This window comes from Calidris pugnax, unplaced genomic scaffold (genome assembly GCF_001431845.1).
Source record: "Calidris pugnax isolate Ruff unplaced genomic scaffold, ASM143184v1 scaffold13, whole genome shotgun sequence".
Classification (NCBI taxonomy): domain Eukaryota; kingdom Metazoa; phylum Chordata; class Aves; order Charadriiformes; family Scolopacidae; genus Calidris; species Calidris pugnax.
In genome coordinates this window covers 2,371,547-2,390,082 of record NW_015090810.1, presented here as the reverse complement: position 1 = coordinate 2,390,082, position 18,536 = coordinate 2,371,547, and the positions used below count along the sequence as shown (strand labels likewise).

Below are 18,536 nucleotides of genomic sequence, written 5' to 3'. Positions count from 1 at the left end.
TGAGGCAAAATACCACCCAGTAAAACCACCATACAGAAGCTGAAACAATACTGCAGACAAGTTAACTTTTTAATTAGGCTAAAAAAGCAGCAATTGAACTCAGCACCTAAACAAGAACGCATTACTATCTACAAGACACGTTATCATCTACAAGACAATTATAACAAATCTAAATGCATTGCTTTCAATAATTTAAGCTCACTTGTGCTCAAAACCATGAAAAGTGTTCATAATCAAGCAAAGAAGTATTACAATATAAAATGAAGGCTGCATTAGACAGGAAGGGAATTCTTGGGTCACAGGCAAATAAAACAGTGCATACTAAATACAGAATAATTGCACTTCATTCTGCCTCCTACAGCCACAAGACAAAACGTCTCATGTATTATAATCAAACCAGAACAAAAAATTCACAGTAAAATGAGAGTCCTTCAACTGTGACCAGTAATGATCACCGCAATACATTCATCATTTAGAATACTAACACAGGTTAAATCGGTCACGTCTGTCTGAAATAAAATACCATGTTTTACTTACACCCTGCTTTTCCACTTGTGAATAAAGCTTGCCTACTTTACTTGTGGTCACTGGAGAGTTACAGGCTTTCTGTATTTGTAAGAGAAGCTTGACACAAAGTATTTAAAAGAAAGAATGACAATAATAGGGAAGAAACTCGCGTGGAGACTGAAAAGCACAGTGGAATTTGCCCCTAAGGAACCTCTTCTTCCTCAGGCACACGGTTTTTCAAAAAATGCCCAACTTCAAATCACATTACAGGTTCATATAAATATGCCTAAAAGGGTCAGATGAAACATGTCTCACAAGGGAAGCTTCTGAAATTCAGAAGGCACTAGCCTTAGGAGCAACACACTTCCATAACCAGACACAGGTAAGCCTGCAGCTCACCTCCTTTCTTTAGCACTCATCATTATCAACCCTTAATCCCTTTTGAAAGTGACCAAGTTTAAAAAAAACCAAAATATACACACAAAAAAACCCCAATCCAAACAACAACAAAAAACCCCCAACTCCCCCCCCCCAAAAAAAAACAACAACAAAAAAAACCCCTACACCACAACCCCAAAAAAATCCCACAAATTCACTTACTTTTGATAGGCAATGGACAGCCATAGAGTTCCTCACTGCCTGTGAGACAGGGCAGCACACGTGAACCTCACAGTTTCAGCAATCTCCCCTTTATTCCAAGGGTCTTGGAATCTTAGAATCTTCCAAGGAAATGGCACCATTTTCTTTCCTCCCCTTGTTGTTTATTTCCTCTTCTCCAGCTGCTCATCACCTTTAATTGCTCAGGCCCTGCAGGATTGCTAAATCTCTCAGGTGAAAAGAATAAAGCTCAACAGGTATCCTTAATTCTCTGCCTGGCAAAGCTGAGAGGATCTCCCCCACCAAAGCATCACAACTTAGGCCAAGTTGGCCAATGACAACACAACAGATACTCTCCCTTACCTCTTGCTCCAAGGAGAGGAAGAGGAGAGATAAAGAGATTTATGAGTTTAGGAAAAACTAAACTAGTTTAATAAAATATTATAGGTAAAATAAAAAGGAAATAATGAAATAGATACAACATATATAAAACCATACCAAGCTCCCAGTGACATGTCACTGGCAGGCACTGGGAAAGCTCCAGACTGGTCTCAGTGAACTGAATTCTAGAACACACTGATGAGGATGGAAGGTAGATGAACTAACATGAGTTTAGGAAAAACTAAACTAGTTTAATAAAATATTATAGGTAAAATAAAAAGGAAATAATGAAATAGATACAACATATATAAAACCATACCAAGCTCCCAGTGACATGTCACTGGCAGGCACTGGGAAAGCTCCAGACTGGTCTCAGTGAACTGAATTCTAGAACACACTGATGAGGATGGAAGGTAGATGAACTAACAGGGTCTTCCTCAGGCACCAATCATCAAAGAAAGAGAGCCCTCAAAGAAAAGCCAACCTGACTCCCTGGGTCCCTCAGCTTTTATACGGATCATGGCAGATGGGAAATAATGAAATAGATACAACATATATAAAACCATACCAAGCTCCCAGTGACATGTCACTGGCAGGCACTGGGAAAGCTCCAGACTGGTCTCAGTGAACTGAATTCTAGAACACACTGATGAGGATGGAAGGTAGATGAACTAACAGGGTCTTCCTCAGGCACCAATCATCAAAGAAAGAGAGCCCTCAAAGAAAAGCCAACCTGACTCCCTGGGTCCCTCAGCTTTTATACGGATCATGGCAGATGGGATGGACCACCCTACTGGTCAGTTTGGTTCACCTGACCTGCCCACCCATCCCCAACCCCTCCATGGGGTAAACAGCCAAGTCAGCTGACCGTGGTTGTGACAGCAACAAGGATAAGCAAGTATAACCAAGTAAGAGCCTCTCTCACTGAACAGAAAGTTGGCTCTGCCCCATCCCAAACCAGGACAGAGACATCAAGACCTCCCATAAAGAGGGCAAAGAACTCCAGATTTTTGCAAGCTAATTCCCTCACAAGGCTAGAGATGAAGGGGGGGGAAAAAACCCCTTTGTGCATGGAGCCAAAGGTCACGCTCCAGGGACAGCTGCTGGAGTATGGTAATAAACAGAGGGTAGATACTTAGCTTTTTCGATTTCTCCACTTCCCATAAAATACCATGTGTTTCCAAGCACTAGAAATCTATTTATGTCTACCCCACAGTTAGAATGGGGTCATCACTGGTGCTTTGGAGAAAATTCAGATTTCTGCTCCACCCTGACAAAAAGCAGGCACAAGTCCCCATTTGGCTTTTCACTAGTAGAGATGAGATTCCTGTTGAGTGTCCTACATGCCCCGCTATTAGGCTCTTTTCCTGCAAACCTTGCTGTAAAATAGCTTCATAGTAATGAAGTAAGAAAACAGGACATGTTTTTTTAGGTGGCCTTACTTTGCATATGACCCTTGGATGAGCAACCTAGCTCGCACAGCTATGAGAGCTACAGCTGCCTCCTTTGCCAGCCCCCAAATCATGCCAAGTGGTTCACAATGAACATGCTAAGCAGCCCCACCACAGCTGAGGGACCCAGAACGTCATCTTCTCCTTGCTGATGGCAGAGCCATCAGAAAAAGCTACACGCAAAATCCCCAAGGAGCTCACCAGCATCTAAAGCAACTACTTAATCTCTGAAGCTGTTACATATGGCTGCAAAAGTATATTTACAATTCTAAAGAAAATACTTATTTTTCCTCAATTTGCCTTACAAAGGCTGAAGGGTTCATCAGTAAATCTGAGGCAGCTAGCTTCAAAGAATAGCACTGAAATGTCTCCTATTTTAATTTTTGAATCAGTATCAACATTATTTACAATTACCTATTTAACTGGCATAGTTCCTAGTTTCTAAAAGCAGAAGATAGCACAAAAACCAAGATGAAGAAGGCATAACTTTCTCTCCTAAACAGGGAAATACAGGCTATCTGTAAGTGCATTTTATTCCAATATAATTATGCATGCTACGTACAAGAGGAAAATTGTCTTGGTTTATCTGTGTCAATAGAGTTAAAGCAATACAACTGGTTTACAAAGCGCAAGATACAGCTTACTATTTTTGTGGCTGACAACCATAAAGCTTTAAATCACACACCCCTTCACTACTGCATGTAATAATGCATACCTGACTTGACTTTGTATTGCAATTTGTTTATTTAAGCAGCTTTTTCTCGTCTCCCTGATAGCAAGAGTTGAACTGTTAGTAAACACAGGGCAACGTTGTCCAAGTCTTGTTTTTCCAAGTGTATATACTTTGCCTTAAAAACCTCTAGAACTATGACTAAAAGGAGATGAAGTTGCTATTCCAGCCACCCCACTCTTTGCTATTCAGCCTATGAACACTACCATTTAAAATGATGACCGGGTAATAATAATGTGTTTGGCCATAGGGCCTAGGCATCTAGAATCAAAATCAACAATTTGCCAAGACTTTGTAATTTAAATAAATATCCTACTTACAAAATAGATAGAGGTTCAGTTTAGAAGTATGACTACTAAAGTCAAGTAGCAATAATGAAAGTAAAGGAAAAGGTCTAAGGGTGGGGGTTTTTTGGTTGGTTGGTTGGGTTTTTTTAAAGCATTCTTAAAATGCTGGGAATGACAAAATTACTTCTTTTTAAGTGTTTGGAATTGGAAACTGCAATGCATTTTTTAATATGTATATGTGTTAAGCTGATGACATGTGGAAAGTGAACTTTCAAGTCTCACTCACTTTTAATTCAATAGTTTCATATACCAGATGGTTGCAGATGTTTCTAGGTAGCTGGGCCTACTAGAGAGCTCACTGCTACTTCTGTCCTGACTTGTTCCTCTGCTAAAGATATGTAACAACATTCCTTGCTGTCTTATTAATAACTGTAATACAATATAAAGTTAATATTAATATAATGCAATCCAGGTGGTGTGGAAAGTGATGAATGATAGAGGTGTAGTAGCTGGCACCCTTTCTTCTGAGGCAGTAATGAAGTAATATCCCAGCATACGGGTACAGCTTACTGAAACGCTGTTTACCAAGGAAGGTCTATAAGACCCAGCCCTGACCACTCAGGGTCACCAAAAAATACATGACACTTTTTGAAAGAGTAGACGTACCAACTTGTCCTGGCTGAATTCCAGTCAGAGAGGTGGGCTGTAAAACCAAGTAGCACTCATGGGTGATAATGTGATAGATGGTCAACTTACTGCCCAGCTGCCTTGCGTACAATTGCACAAGGGTTGTAATATTCATCCTCAGTGAGTGAGATCAGACAGAAAGAAAAGAGACTCTCATTTAGACCCTAATTACTGACGAGGTAGGATGGCTGTGTAAGCACTGGAACGAGAAAACTCTTCCTGAAAGTTTTTAGAACTTTTGTTCTTATTTGGGACAACAAAGGAAGAAGAGGAGATTGCAACATGCCAGGTCCCACATCTTTGTGTCACCATTCCTCCACCAACACAGATAGGGGCTGAAATCGTCTTAGTCTCTTGCTAACTGAAGCCATGAGTTCATCAAGCTATGAAGCAATCTTCACAGAGCAATTCTGGAAGAGTTTGGAAGAAAGGATGCATCTGCAACTGGTTTTGAAACAGAACACTGACATGCGTAACTGCAAGTAAAGGACTTGGAAGCAAGGTCTAACTTTTTTCTAGTCATCTCTTTTGATTACAAACCTCCAGTAAAGGCATGGTGCATCTGACCAATCTGTGATTTCAAAATTGAACGGTACCATGAAAACGACCTGCTAGTGTCATGCTCGCTCCCATCATTCTTGATACTGAGCTCTACAAAGACTTTTGATCTGTGAGCTGCCAATCCGAGACTTGCAAGACAGAAGTGTCAAATTCAGGAATTAGACCTCCAGGATAGGTCTACTCCCCTGCTTTTACAATAACAGCTTTTAAGCCTACATGAAACAACCGAACTGTAACTTGCCCAAACTATAACTTGTCAAAAGAACCTTGCAAGAATCTCAAGATGTTAAAATGCTCAAGCCCAGCGTTTGACAGTCACCTCGTATCTGTTGCACAGGTATCTCTGCCTCTCTGAAGGCCCAGGCTGCAGAAGAAAATAAGCTGCTGGAGACTGGTCAGCTTTTCACAATTGTGCTTTTGAGCAGGTGTTTATACTCCCCCAGAAGAGTGTGTTTCACACAGGACTCGAAAGCACAGGCTGCATTAAAGTCAGAAGACAGAGCCTACCACCTCGGCCCTCATAAATACTTCCCTAGAAAATTCAAGCGCACACAACCACTAGAGGGTCAATCTCTTGAATCACAGGATTTTGTCAGCTCCAGAAATACTTGGCTAGATCCAGAATACTTTGGAACCCTGTCAGAAATAACCACTATGTTAAGTGCCCTCTTCTCATGAAGGATGAGAAAGGGCTTATGTCCACCTGCCTCAGGGAGAATATGAAAGACCTCGATGTCTTAACAGCCCACAACTAAAATACTCCCTAATCCTCAGAAGCAACACTTGTAGAAGTTATCAGCCAGTTTCCCCTGCCCATGGGTTTATCTTCCCTGATGATATTCCAGTTTCCATCTTCTATTCTTCAGCTTCCATGAAGAGCATAACGAACAACCCAAAAATGCTCTCTTCAGAGAACAGGTGCTCTATTTACCCCTACCTCCAGCAGGATCAGGATCCAAACTACTCTCTCGTCTTCTTGCTTCTGCCTAGCCTCTGTCTACAAGGCATTTCTTAGTGCTACAGTGCTTCAAGGAAACCCAGGGAAAAGGAGCCAGTTGGTGGGCTTTCTGCTCTCAGAAAACCTGAAGTTGACACCAGGATACAGCCTGGCATTGAAGTTCAATGCCACAGTTGAGCTCTGTGCCAGTGGAACAGCCCCTGCTATCAGCTTACATCACACCATGCCCCAGAGTCAGTCATGGCTTTAATTTAGGGCTAAATCACAGCAGCTGAAGCCAGAAATCTGGATGGTTTCTTTATGAATGAAACTCCCAAATCCCTCTAGTGCTCACTGGATTTATTTGCTTATGCCACTATTTCTTGAATGATACTGTTCCTAATTACAAATTCTTAGAAGAGATTTAAACAGAGAAGTTGCCTCCAGTTTTCTCAGAGAGAACAGGAGGTCAAAAGAACTATCCTTATACCTCCCCTTTCCACCATGACCACCAGTACACCATATGCACTGTGAGGGGTTTGTTTTGTTTTGTTTTTCATTATTACACAAAGTATTTCCATTACATCTTCTTCATAAATTAGAAAGTGTGATTTCCTATATAATTATGAACATATATTTCTTACAGAGCTGCCTCAACACTGAATGGTACAGTGGAATGCAAAAACAGAATATGGCAACATACTCAGCATGCTGTAATTATATGAATAAGTTATAATGAAGAAGACCTCTAAAAAAAGCACACCACTTGACATCGGCCATGTATATATATCCACTCTCCTGAGCGACCCTGTGTCAGCAAGTCAGAAGTATCAAGTAACTCAAAGCAATTCAAAACCAACAAACCCAAAGTACCAAATTAGATTCAAAGCGCATTATTGGCACTGGGCCTGAACCACAAACTTAGATCCAGTTCTGAATTTTCCCAGCGTTCACAGAAATGGGCAAAAGGGACATCTGAATTCAGAGTCCAGACTAGATTCAGTTCTTATTCATACAGCGGACAGTAAGAGACACCTAAAATCCTCAGAAACAAAGCAGTGAAAGACAAATCCAAAATGGCACCTTGGGAACCGAATTAATGTGGGCAACCCAAAAAAAACCTCTGCAACGTGACTTAGTTACTCAGCAAGAATTTGTAGATGTGGCTACAAAAAACCACTAACAGAATTTGTGGTACTGTGTTGCACTGGCAACTGAGATGGTGTGTCACCATCTAGCCCCACGGCACCTGAATCCACAGGGGACACCCACCCAAGGCGAGTGTTCCTGACAGCAGTGCCCTGCCCCATGGGGTTCAGTTCGGCAAGCGGGCACCAGGCACACCTGCCACAAACACAGGGCAGAACTGAGCTCAACCCAGGGTACAGTAAGCTGCTTCACCCAGAGATATGGCTGGAGGTATGAGGAAGTATGTAGGAAATAGAGATATGTAGGAAAAGGTGTGTGAACAGAGAGAAGTGGAGGGGAAAAGGGAAAGGAAAAGGTTACAATTAAGCAGCTAATTCCAACTGAAAGAAGGATTGGAGAAATACTATCAACCACCCGAGGTGCTTCACCTCACCCAGATTCTTGATGCATTCAGGGCAGTAAAGCCCATCCTAGCCAGTACAGACGGATTTCAGTCACCTAATTTCACTGCGCTCCTCCACAAGGATCTAAAAACATTGCCACTCTGAAGACACTTTATAGATCTAGACTTGCTTCCAGACTCAAGTATACTTGTGAGTTTAAAAAGAAGCAGCAGCAAAACAAACATACGAAATCAAGAGTTGTATTACCAAAGAAATGGACTAAAGAAATGCTGCCCTTCATGTGAAACTTTAACATTTGTTGGTTATGAAAAAGCTACTAACGTCATACTATGGCAGGTCAGAATTTCAAGGCATTTTTTGTTTGAGTTTTAAATTACTTTCTTAATAATTGTTTATAATATTTAACTTACAGTGACTTGCAATATACAAGCTATTCGGTTAATTACAAAAATACCCTCATCACTGGGAGTTTGAACTCAGCAATGGCGAAATCTGACGCTGAAGTGAGCCAGATTCCCGCTACTGACTTCAGTCTCTTGAGTACATCCCACAGCAGCACGTCCTCTGCGCAGAGATGCACAAACCAGCTGGTGATTTGAAGGCAGCAAGTTGGCACCTCCGTTCAGAGGATAAGTGAATATTCATCCGAGTCAAAAGATGATAACTTAAAAACAGATGAAAGAAAGTTAGCATCCATCATTGGAACTTGCTGGCAAGAAGGCCAATGGTTTAGAAGGTTTCAGGAATGATTTAGACATCAGTTACTACGTATTTGAGTCTATTTCAGGGTATTTTTCTCTAGTCACCATCAGGGTACTAAACAGACCATCAATCCATTAGCTCACTAATTTTCAAAGCAATTAATCAATCAAGCCTCAAATGTGTTAACATGAACTGACACCAGAATTTCAACCTATACTCTGCTTTGACAGCTGCATTCCTCCAAGATCACAGAGTTTGTCCTGATGTCTAGGAGAAATGGAACAAAATCCTTCTTGGTCAACTAACGTGGTGATCTTCTAGAGACCAAGTGACAATGGGCTTGAGGAAAAGCTGCAGAAAGAATACCCTTACCTCCAAAAAAGAAAATGGAAAGCCTGTCCTTAAAAAGTGACACAAATCCATTGGTTCTGCAAAATCACACACACAAAGATGTAATGCCAAACACAGATAGACTGCACTAACTCCAAGTGCACGCAAAGAACTAAGCTTTCAGTTTAACTAGTTAAGGTAAACAAGTCTAATCAACTTTTTTTTTTTCCTTTTTAGAAGCTAAGAGAAGGCCAAGAGACATAATTAATGACTCTAGAAATAGGTCCTGCAAACACAAAGGTAATTGTAACCACGTAAGCAGATTTCAATGAGCCTTCCCACATCATTAAAACAGCAGAAATAAAATGTATGGAAGAGTGAGAACCTTAGATTAACAAGTCACTGGGACATGACTTGCCTTTAGCAGAGTACCTGTCTTTCAGTAGCTGGGTTTACAGCACCTCTAGAGACTTAAGCCATCTTTCATTTAAGGGCTGTAAGTCCAGTTTCCAAACATTAAACAAACTTCTGAAACATGATGCAAACTGAAACAGTGGGCAGGAGTTAAATGTAAAGAAGCGCCCATGGATTTTGGGTGGTTCCTAAAACACTAAACCCTAGGGGGGTTTTTTGGGTGACTATAGGATTATAAAAAAAAGTTCCAGGACAATATTCAAAGCAAAGTAGAAGCAAAACCCAACAGAGTGGAATACCAATGAAAACAAAGTTGAATTAACTAAAAGCACATTTTAAAGTATCTTTGTCTTTACTTCACTAAGTGTCAGAATCCATCCTGCGCTTCTTTTAATTAGCTCTGACTCCAAAAAAAAAAGCCTTCCGTGAAAACAATGGGACCAGTCTCTGAATTGGGGACGACTGAGCACATGAAAACAGAACTGACCCAGCGCACCAAGAGCTTCCAAAGGTTTTGTGCGTTAGGCAGAGCTCTGTTCGCTGGATGCTGTATCCTTGGCAACTATTATGCGAGAAACCGTCCTACAAATGCAAAACTTCTGTCTGCTCCAAGAGCTTTTCTCTGAAAAACTTTTATGGGGTTTTGGATATCCTTAAATCTAAGGGCACACACAGCCCTTTGTCATCTTCCCGCAGGCTCCCAAGAGCAAGATATAATACAACAAGTGATGTTAAGAGAGTATTTTCCTCCCACTTCATCAGAGAGCAAATAAAAGTTTTACAACTTCTACTTTGTTTTCTTCTGGGAAGAAAAAAGAAGTGGGCACTTTTCCTTTTTTCGTCGGTGCACTCTGCAGAACTAATGTGCAGATACAAGATAATAATGAAAGAACATTATTATTATGTCAATCAATAGCATTGCTTTGAAAACTGAAAATTCAAGGATCATGGCCGGGTGCCTGACTTCAAGGGCAGAGCTACAGATGCCAGCACACGTATTAGAAGAAATATGCGAGAGGAGATAGGTGAGGTTTGACAGGGGCCGTGGCAGCAGCAATGCTGCAGCTCTTCGCAGGAGAACCCAGGAGTACCAATTGTTTCAAGGGCAGCAGACACACTGCTATTTTTACCAAAGCCCTTGCTGTAACTGCCCAGCTCATTAAACCTTACCACAGCGACGCTCGGATCCTGCCTGCTCGACCCTGCTCCTCCTCGCACCTCGGCTGTCCTTAAACAACACGTTATTCCTCGGTACCCCCGGAGAAGTTACTAGCCAGGGTCAGGCGTTTACCACTCGATACCCAACTCCACCGTTGGTTTGGTGGGGTTTCTCCCCTCCTAGAGGAAAACGCGCAGCAGCTAGCTACAGCTGAGGCAGAGCCTGCCCTTGAAGGGAACGCACCAGAGCAGCGGGGGAGCCCCTTCAGCGTGTGTCCCCCGGGCCTCTCCCCGGGGCTTAAGGAAATAGTTATGGTGCCGGGGCGAGGGGTAGCGCCGGCGGGGCAGGGGGGAGCCCGGCGGGGGATCTGTGCTTATGTAAGAGATGACTACTGGGAGCTAGTAAAATTACATGCTTCCTGGCTGAAGACAATTGCGCAAAATACAACACTTGAAGAAGGGCTTTTCCCCTTCCTTTCCTTTTATTCAAGTGTCCAAGTTGGCTAGGAACAATCTAAGTTTTTCAATTTAATCAGAAGGATCCAAAACATGATATATTTCAAGTCAAAATACAAAATACACTGATAAATATTTAATTCATTAAAACAATTTTAGTTTTTTTTCCTTTTTTTTTTAAATTATGGAAATTATGTTGGGAAGATCACAATTGTAACAATTAAAAACATAAATTATGAAAGCAAGCCTAACTTAAACATTCACAGAAGTGTCTCATACTCAGACATATTTGAAGAAGAAAATTAGTGCTCTCAGCAGTGATTTAGAAAGGCACAGCTGTAGCAGTTTCTTCTATTGTAGAAAAAGCAAAAAGCACAATGATTTTAAACAGCAAGCTAAGGTTGAGATCTTTTTTATAGGAAGGACAGAGAGCTTTTTTAAAATAATCCAAATTACAAATTTCTTAATATAACTAAATTATAATAAAAAAGGTTGACCTGTACCTGTGTGTTAGTCTTATGTACTAGCAGCAATCAGTTATAGCTGTAACATTCTTCAGGCCCCAGTTCAAGAAGCAATTCTCAATCGTGCGTGTAGCTCAATATTTTATATATTTTATATATTGAGTGTTTCCAGTGGGAAACACTGATGCTAGAGATAACTAACTGGTGCCTCATGATCTACTCAGAACAAGACTCAGAACAAGTCAGGCTCGAGCTCAGTGAGCGAGTTGGGGACACCACCTCATCTATGCCCAGCCGCTGCGCGCCGAGCGGGCAGCGGGACTGCCGCGGCCGGCGCGGGTAGCACAGCGGCGGAGGGCGGCCAGCGCCCCCCCGCGGCCGCCGCCCTCAAGGGCCGCTCGAGCGGCCCCCGCCTCCCTCTGCCGAGGGGACCTCCCGGCGGCGGGAAGGAGCGTCCGCCCGGGATCCCGGGCCGGGCCGGAGGGGGAAGAAAAAGAGAGTGGGGGCCGCTAGCTTCTCCCGCCGCGGCGGGGGAGAGGGAGACACCCTGCCTCCCCTGCCACCCGCCTCGCAGGGCCGACCGAAAGACCTTCGCCTCAGGGCGCAATAACGGCCCCCGCCCGCGCGGGCACCGCCGGCCTCGCGCCCCTCCGCGGGCCCTGGGGGGGCAGCGGGTGAGGAGGGGGCGCGCGAGGTGTCCCCGGGCTGAGGGAAGGGGCGGGCAGGATGGGTCCGGCCCGGCGGGGTCCCTCCGGTGAGAGGTGCGGCTGTGCTGAGGTCGGTTTTAATGTCACAAACATCCTAAATCTTTAGCGTGGTATCTATCGGTTTCAAAAAGGAAGCTTTAAATAATACCAGCTTCGGGAAAGAAAAGAAAGAATTCTACAAGCGGACCTGGAGCCTGGGTATTTGACCAAGACTGTCGGGTGGGTTTCTCTGTATTCACACAAAACCTTCTGTGCCGTAGGTGCCCAAGGCTCGTTTGGCTTCTCAGAGCTTAGGGCCCCGGGTGGTCTCCTCACACGGCTCTGGGGACACTCCATGCCTTGGCACCTCCGCTGTCACCTTGCCTTGGGCCCACGCTTTCCTGCTGGAGGGGAGGAGTGGGACAACGCGCCTGGAGAAGGAGCAGAGCACAGCATTGTGCTCTTCCAGAAGGCTTCAAGAGACCTTATAGCAGCCATCCTCCAGTAGCCAAAAGGGGCTACAGAAGAGATAGGAGGGGACTCTTTCTGAGGGAGTGTAGCGATAGGACAAGGAGTAATGGTTTTAAACTGAAAGAGGGGAGATTTCAATTAGATATAAGGAAGAAACTCTTTACCATGAGTGTGGTGAGACACTGGAACAGGTTGCCCAGAGAAGCTGTGGATGCCCCATCCCTGGAAGTGTTCAAGGTCAGGCTGGATGGGGCTTTGAGCAACCTGGTCTAGTGGGAGGTGTCCCTGCCCATGGCAGGGGGGTTGGAACTAGATGGTCTTTAAGGTCCCTTCCAACCCTAACCATTCTATGATTCTATGACTGTGCTGTGTCACCAAGTTTGCAGCCTTGTCTGTGGGCATCGAGAGTGCATGCACCCTGGTCTCTTCACTCATGGAGGCATCGGATGCAGGAGAAGGAACACAGAATAAATTAGGGGCAAAATAGAGAGAACAAAGGGTCTCGGTGTCCTGGGGGAATGGCTGCATTTCCACAGGCTGATCGTATACCCGAGGGGATGCGCTGTACTTTACGGCCGTGGTTCATGATTGCCTATCCTTTCATCTTTCATGGAGAGGGCTGTGGGACAAGAGCTATAGCACTGTGAGAAACAGGGGATTTATTACAGAAATGATATGTCTTAAGCAAGAAAGCATGACCTCGAGATCATAGTGTTTGCATGAAGCAACTGTTTCCTCCCAAAATGATGACTGGTTTGGGAGTATTTGTCAGCACTGGGACAAAAGGGGATTTCTGTCCACACGTGGTCTGTCCTTCTGTTTCTGTTCTCAGGACTAACTTCTCATGATTCAGTTTTGCCTGCAGTTATGCGTATTTTCAGAAAAGACCATCTAGCATAAAGATTGCTAAAATGAAGAATTTTAAAACTCAGAAGCTATCTTGCCAGTTCAGATATTTCACAGCTGATGTTTTATCCACTTCTTTTTTTCTTCTCCCTCAGCTTGGACAAGAAAAGGGCCCAAGGGCTGCCTCACCCCATTTCTCATCCCTGTCTCTCACTTGTGATTCTCATGCACCATTGAAAGTTACACATGAAATCCTTAAGTTGAGTTTTGTATCTAAGCAATTGAAAGTTCATATTTTACAAAGAAATGTATGTTTGTATCTGCTTTAGTACCAGCAACTTAGTTTCTAGAGAAAACAGTATTGCTGCTTGTCTGCTTATTTAAGTTGTATGGTTTTGTTACCATGTAAAGTCAAAATCAAACAGGATACTTTGGATTTGCTAATCATAATTTATTTATTAGCATTTAAGTTAAGCTTTCAATTTTGTAAAATGAATTTGTACATTTGCTGCTAATCAGTGATCACTATGGGGTGCCATAAGATAGCTATTCAGTGGATTAATCCCAACTTTTCCTAATTAATATATGGCACTGGTCTCATTGCAAAGGCATTAATACTTGGAGGGAAATTTTAAATAAAGCATGGAGGCCAAGATGTATAGATTCTACGTGACAGCATGAGCTATCTTTCCTCCAATACCAGCAAGCAAAAGTAAAGGATGAGTGCAATCCTTGTAGAGATCAGGTAACTCTAAGGTTTAACATCAGAATGTCCAGCCACAGACTCTAAATCCCACGAGGAAAAATTAGACATTGTATGTTATGATCTTCAGCTGGATTTCCAACTATGGGGTGGCCATTTCCCTCTCCTCTCCTCTCCTCTCCTCTCCTCTCCTTCCACAAGGTTGCATTTATCTACTCCCGCAGCTAAAGCACGGCAAGAAGGCAACTATCCTTCATGCTGTCCCACGACAGCCTTTTAAACAAGTGTAGATGGCTTTTAAAAGACCTTGACAAGCAGTAAAATGCAGATGAACAGCCAGATACTGCCTGTCAGAGTACGCAGCGTGAGGCACCACTGGCACTGTGTCTGGAAAGACAATCAGAGACACGACAAGAACAGCATCTGTGGTTGTCCACCCTATTCCACATCACAGAAGGTGAGGCCTTCTCAGAGAGAGAGAGAGAGAGCGCATTTTCCTTAGTCGTGCTGAAGGAAGCCAGCATCCAGGAGCTCTGGGGAATCCTCAGCAAAGCCCAGGCTGTGGTCCTCTTGCCTTCGGAGGTATCACGGACTGCTGAGTCCCCTTCCCGGGGCAGGCAGCCAAGAGGGGCTGTGTGACTTGCTGGCCATGGCTTTCCCAAGTCCTTCTCACAAGCGCTTTCAAAAAAACAAAGCCTGAGCATGATTGAGTGAAGTTCAGTGTTTTAAGCTCCCGAGTTCTTTTTACAAAAACATAAGGGGGAAATCCTTCGCGCGCACACATTTTTCAGGAATGAAACATAACTTGGGTGTTTTCATTTAAGGCTGATTTATTCTTCTTAACTCATCCCCTTATTGACATTTCTTAAAAAGACATTGTTGAATGAGCTAAGATGGTGTGTCAAGCTTGAATTTGAATTTCATTATTGTTGAAACCTGAATGTTAAAATAACATCATTTTTTGTCTTTAATTTCCTCTTTTTTATTAAAAATAAAAAATATATGTTTGATGGAAAGTTATTGGAGGCACATTCTTTAACCCAGGGACCACCCAGACACAACATAAATATGTATTTCAGCTGTTTTAAAAAATGATACTAGGTATCTGAGCAATTGGAATAGCTCCACAGGAGTATTAGTTTTTCCGGTGGATCATCATGTCAATACAGATGTAGATGCATGATCATGAGATTACAGTGTGAGCACGTGAAGCGGCCGGTCCTTTAACTTCTTTATCTCTCTCTTTTGGAGAAATTGAACTGCTTCCCAAATTTCATTTTTCAACTTCAAGCCAATTTCAGTTGTGGGAGAACAAAAGCAATTTTAACTTCCATGATTTATTCACTTAACATTAATAAAGCTGAAAAATAGCAGTCTGTTTGGTAGGGGTAATCAAAATGGGCTTGCAAACCACTGGAATTAAAGTATGGTAATGAAAGTGCTGACAGATCCTTTACTGTAGGGATGGGAACAGTATTTCTGCCTTATCCGCGCTATAATGTGTAAATAACGCTGATTTCTCTCAGTGAAGTGTGGGGAGTGATTCATTGTCGTTAGCCGTTAGCTTGGACGGGCAAATAACATAACACACGGCTCAAAATAACGGCATCTAAGTGAAATCCAGTCTGTCACGAGACCAAGAATAATACTGTGGATCTCAGCCTCCTTCACCCGGGATCCCAAAGCGCTTTGCCACCGTTACATGTTGCCTGCTTATTCCCGCCCCACAGATGGGGAAACTGGGCAGTTGGCGGCTCAGGGACACAATTCTAATGTGATGCTTCTTTTACAGAAGTGTTTTTCTACTGATGGCAATAGGAACTGGACTGGGCGTCGTATCACCGGATCACAGAAAATGTCTTCCACAGGAAGCCCTCCTGAACAAAAAACCTTTTCTTTGGGAGGTAAGGAGGTGTAATGGCCCTAAAGATTGTCAGCGGTCTGAATGAAGCTTTAATTGGGGCATCACACATTCAAATTGAGTAGACTGCTACTGAAAATTGCTCTCCTGTCGTGTCTGGTTATTACTGTATATGAAGTAACACTGTGTGCTACTAACACAGTATTGATGGTGAAGGTGAGTTGGAGGTGCACAGTCCCAAAGTCACCCAATGTCCAAGGATACTGCACAGATCTGGAAAGCCAAGCCCTCTATTTTTCTGTGGATCATACCATCCTAGGAAATAATGTTTGATGTTCTGATGGTGGTCCTACGGATTTCCCTTTCTTCTGTGCAAGGTCTTCTGCTAAGATAGCCAGGTTTGAAAGACACAATGACTGGCGAGAGGGCAGAAAAGTGAGGTTCCTGAGATGTCCACGTTGCACGGTGCCACTTAATGCAGTCCCTGGTTACACAAACACACTTGCAGGCTCGTACAGGACTCCTGCCTCCTTTGGCACGCAGGTAAGGGGGCTTAATTCATACACACAGACACTTTATTTCACCTTCACTGTTTAATGCTGAAGGCCTCTTCCTGCCTCATCTATGGCACGCTACTTAAACCCTGTTCTGATGACAGAACTAATTTCCTCAAGAGATTTCCTTCAGTGCAAGGCAGAGTGTGAGGGTCACTGGAGAGACCCCAGAGCTCAGATGGAGAGGTCGCTGAGTTAGGCCACAGAAATGCTGGAAAGAAAACCTGCTAGGGAGCAGAAGGGAGGCTGCAGAGTTTGCTGCATATCAAAGTTACTGAATTGATTGCCAATAAAACTGGAAGCAAGTTTTATTTAAATCTACGCTGCAAGAACATGGCAGGAGGATATTGCTACAAGCATTTTATATTTCTGTTCTGGATTCCTCACTTTGAGTTTATTGAAAATATACTAGCCTATACTCTAACACAGTCTGGCTTTTGAGTTGGAAAGCTGTTTGATTCATTTTGAGGAGCTCTTTCTAGGGAAGGGCATAGACAGAGCTCACCTCTCTTCATTTTCCTCCTCAGTCTGTGATGCATGCTGTACACTAATAGATAACAGCACAGTGCTTACAGGGGTTTGCTGAACTTTGTCTTCAGAGAGGACGTGAGGCAAAGGCTATTTCCGGAAGCAAAATGAGACTATGATGAACCAGTTGTCTGTCCTGTACAGCAAATTCTGTGAGGACCCCCAAAAAAATTTCAGTCATTTCCTGCCCAATAGTCAGCTGAAAGCATTGTTCAAACTGATTATTTTTGGCACAGCAATGGAAATTGATAACTTCATTTCACTGATATAAAGAATAAAGAACAATCCTCCTTCTCCAGTATAAAATATGCATGAACTGAAAAAAAATCAAAAGCAGCATTGAGAACGGTTGGTAAGATGCTGCTTATTCTTTGACTTCTGAATTTTGATATAAATTGAAATTGATTTTATCAAAGATAATGGTATCTTGCTAGATGAGATCTTACCGTAAAACTCAGCTAATTAGTCTTTCTTGGAAAGTGGGAAGATGCTGCCATGGATTACATCTACTGGTGTATGCAGTTTAATGATGTGAGGGCTAACAGGGATTGCATTACTTTGCAAGCAAATTAGATTTTCAAGTGGAATTCATGTCACTGCTCGCTCTTTCATTATCTTCTAAGCCGAAAAGCTCATGTTTTACACACATTTGTCATTAAAGGACTAACAAGAAGAAGAAAATGGGGATAAAGTAACCTGCTTACCAAAATTTTTTAGTCATGATTACCGTTTTTTGCTTCTGCAGTTTAAGAGAAACAAATGCCAGACTGGACACGAGCAGTACAGACATTTAACACACAACAGCCGGGAACGTGGTGACCATTTGCTGGCACATGATCATAGCTGAGAAATTCTGAAAAACTATCAAGACCCAGTTCATTTTTTACAGTATTTTCTAACAGAAGTAAAAATAGCCTTTTCTTGAGGGAAAGAGCACACTTGGGTTTGGAATCCAAATGTCTGAAATTTGCTTTAATTTGTATCTTACAAATAAACATTAATTCACTGATTAAGTAATTGTTATCACATCACTTTATACCTCATAACATAGTTTTTGCTTTGGTGACTTGTATAAACTAAACTTTGGAGTAGAAAAAAAATAGCTTGTCTTTTTGCATTTTGGGTATCCACTTCGCATTGTGGATTTGTGGATGCTCGTTTCATGCAAATTGGTCTAGAAAATAAGAAGGTTAACAAAAACATGACTCAAGGGGAAAAATGTTTTTGGGAAAAGACCACAGGTGTTGAACGTGTGCTTGACAGTTCATCATGGGCATTTAAAGCTTGTCTTTATTGCTGGGCTTTTGCACCTTAGGTTAGTTAGCTGCTAATTAAGATACTACTTAAAGTGTGTTTTCCTCAGTGGATTTGTACACCTCCAACACGTGTATTCCAGGCTTGGACCAAGAATAAATGTTTGTGGTTTGAAGAAAACACAGGGGAGTGTTCATATCAGCTTTTATAAACATGTGAAGTGACTGTAGATAATCAAGCATTATTTATTTTGAGGTAAAGAGTCCTATGCTAATATAAACATTCTCAATGCAAAATTACTTGTTACCAATTTTGTAAACACAATTTCATAAACATAATGCTGGGGCCAGTTAAATCAGGAGAATGTTAGTCTTAGTCTTAGAACCAATATCATCTGCCTCAGGGTGAAGAGCAAGAG

At 42.6% G+C, this 18,536-nt stretch overlaps 1 long non-coding RNA gene across 1 annotated transcript; it reads left to right on the top strand.

Moving 5' to 3' along the window:
• The first annotated feature begins 11,664 nt into the window (after positions 1-11,664).
• Positions 11,665-17,988, top strand: LOC106886009. The gene is made up of 3 exons (XR_001411551.1): positions 11,665-12,141; positions 15,714-15,825; positions 17,610-17,988. It is a non-coding gene; the product is annotated as an uncharacterized LOC106886009 (long non-coding RNA).
• Positions 17,989-18,536: the final 548 nt, after the last annotated feature.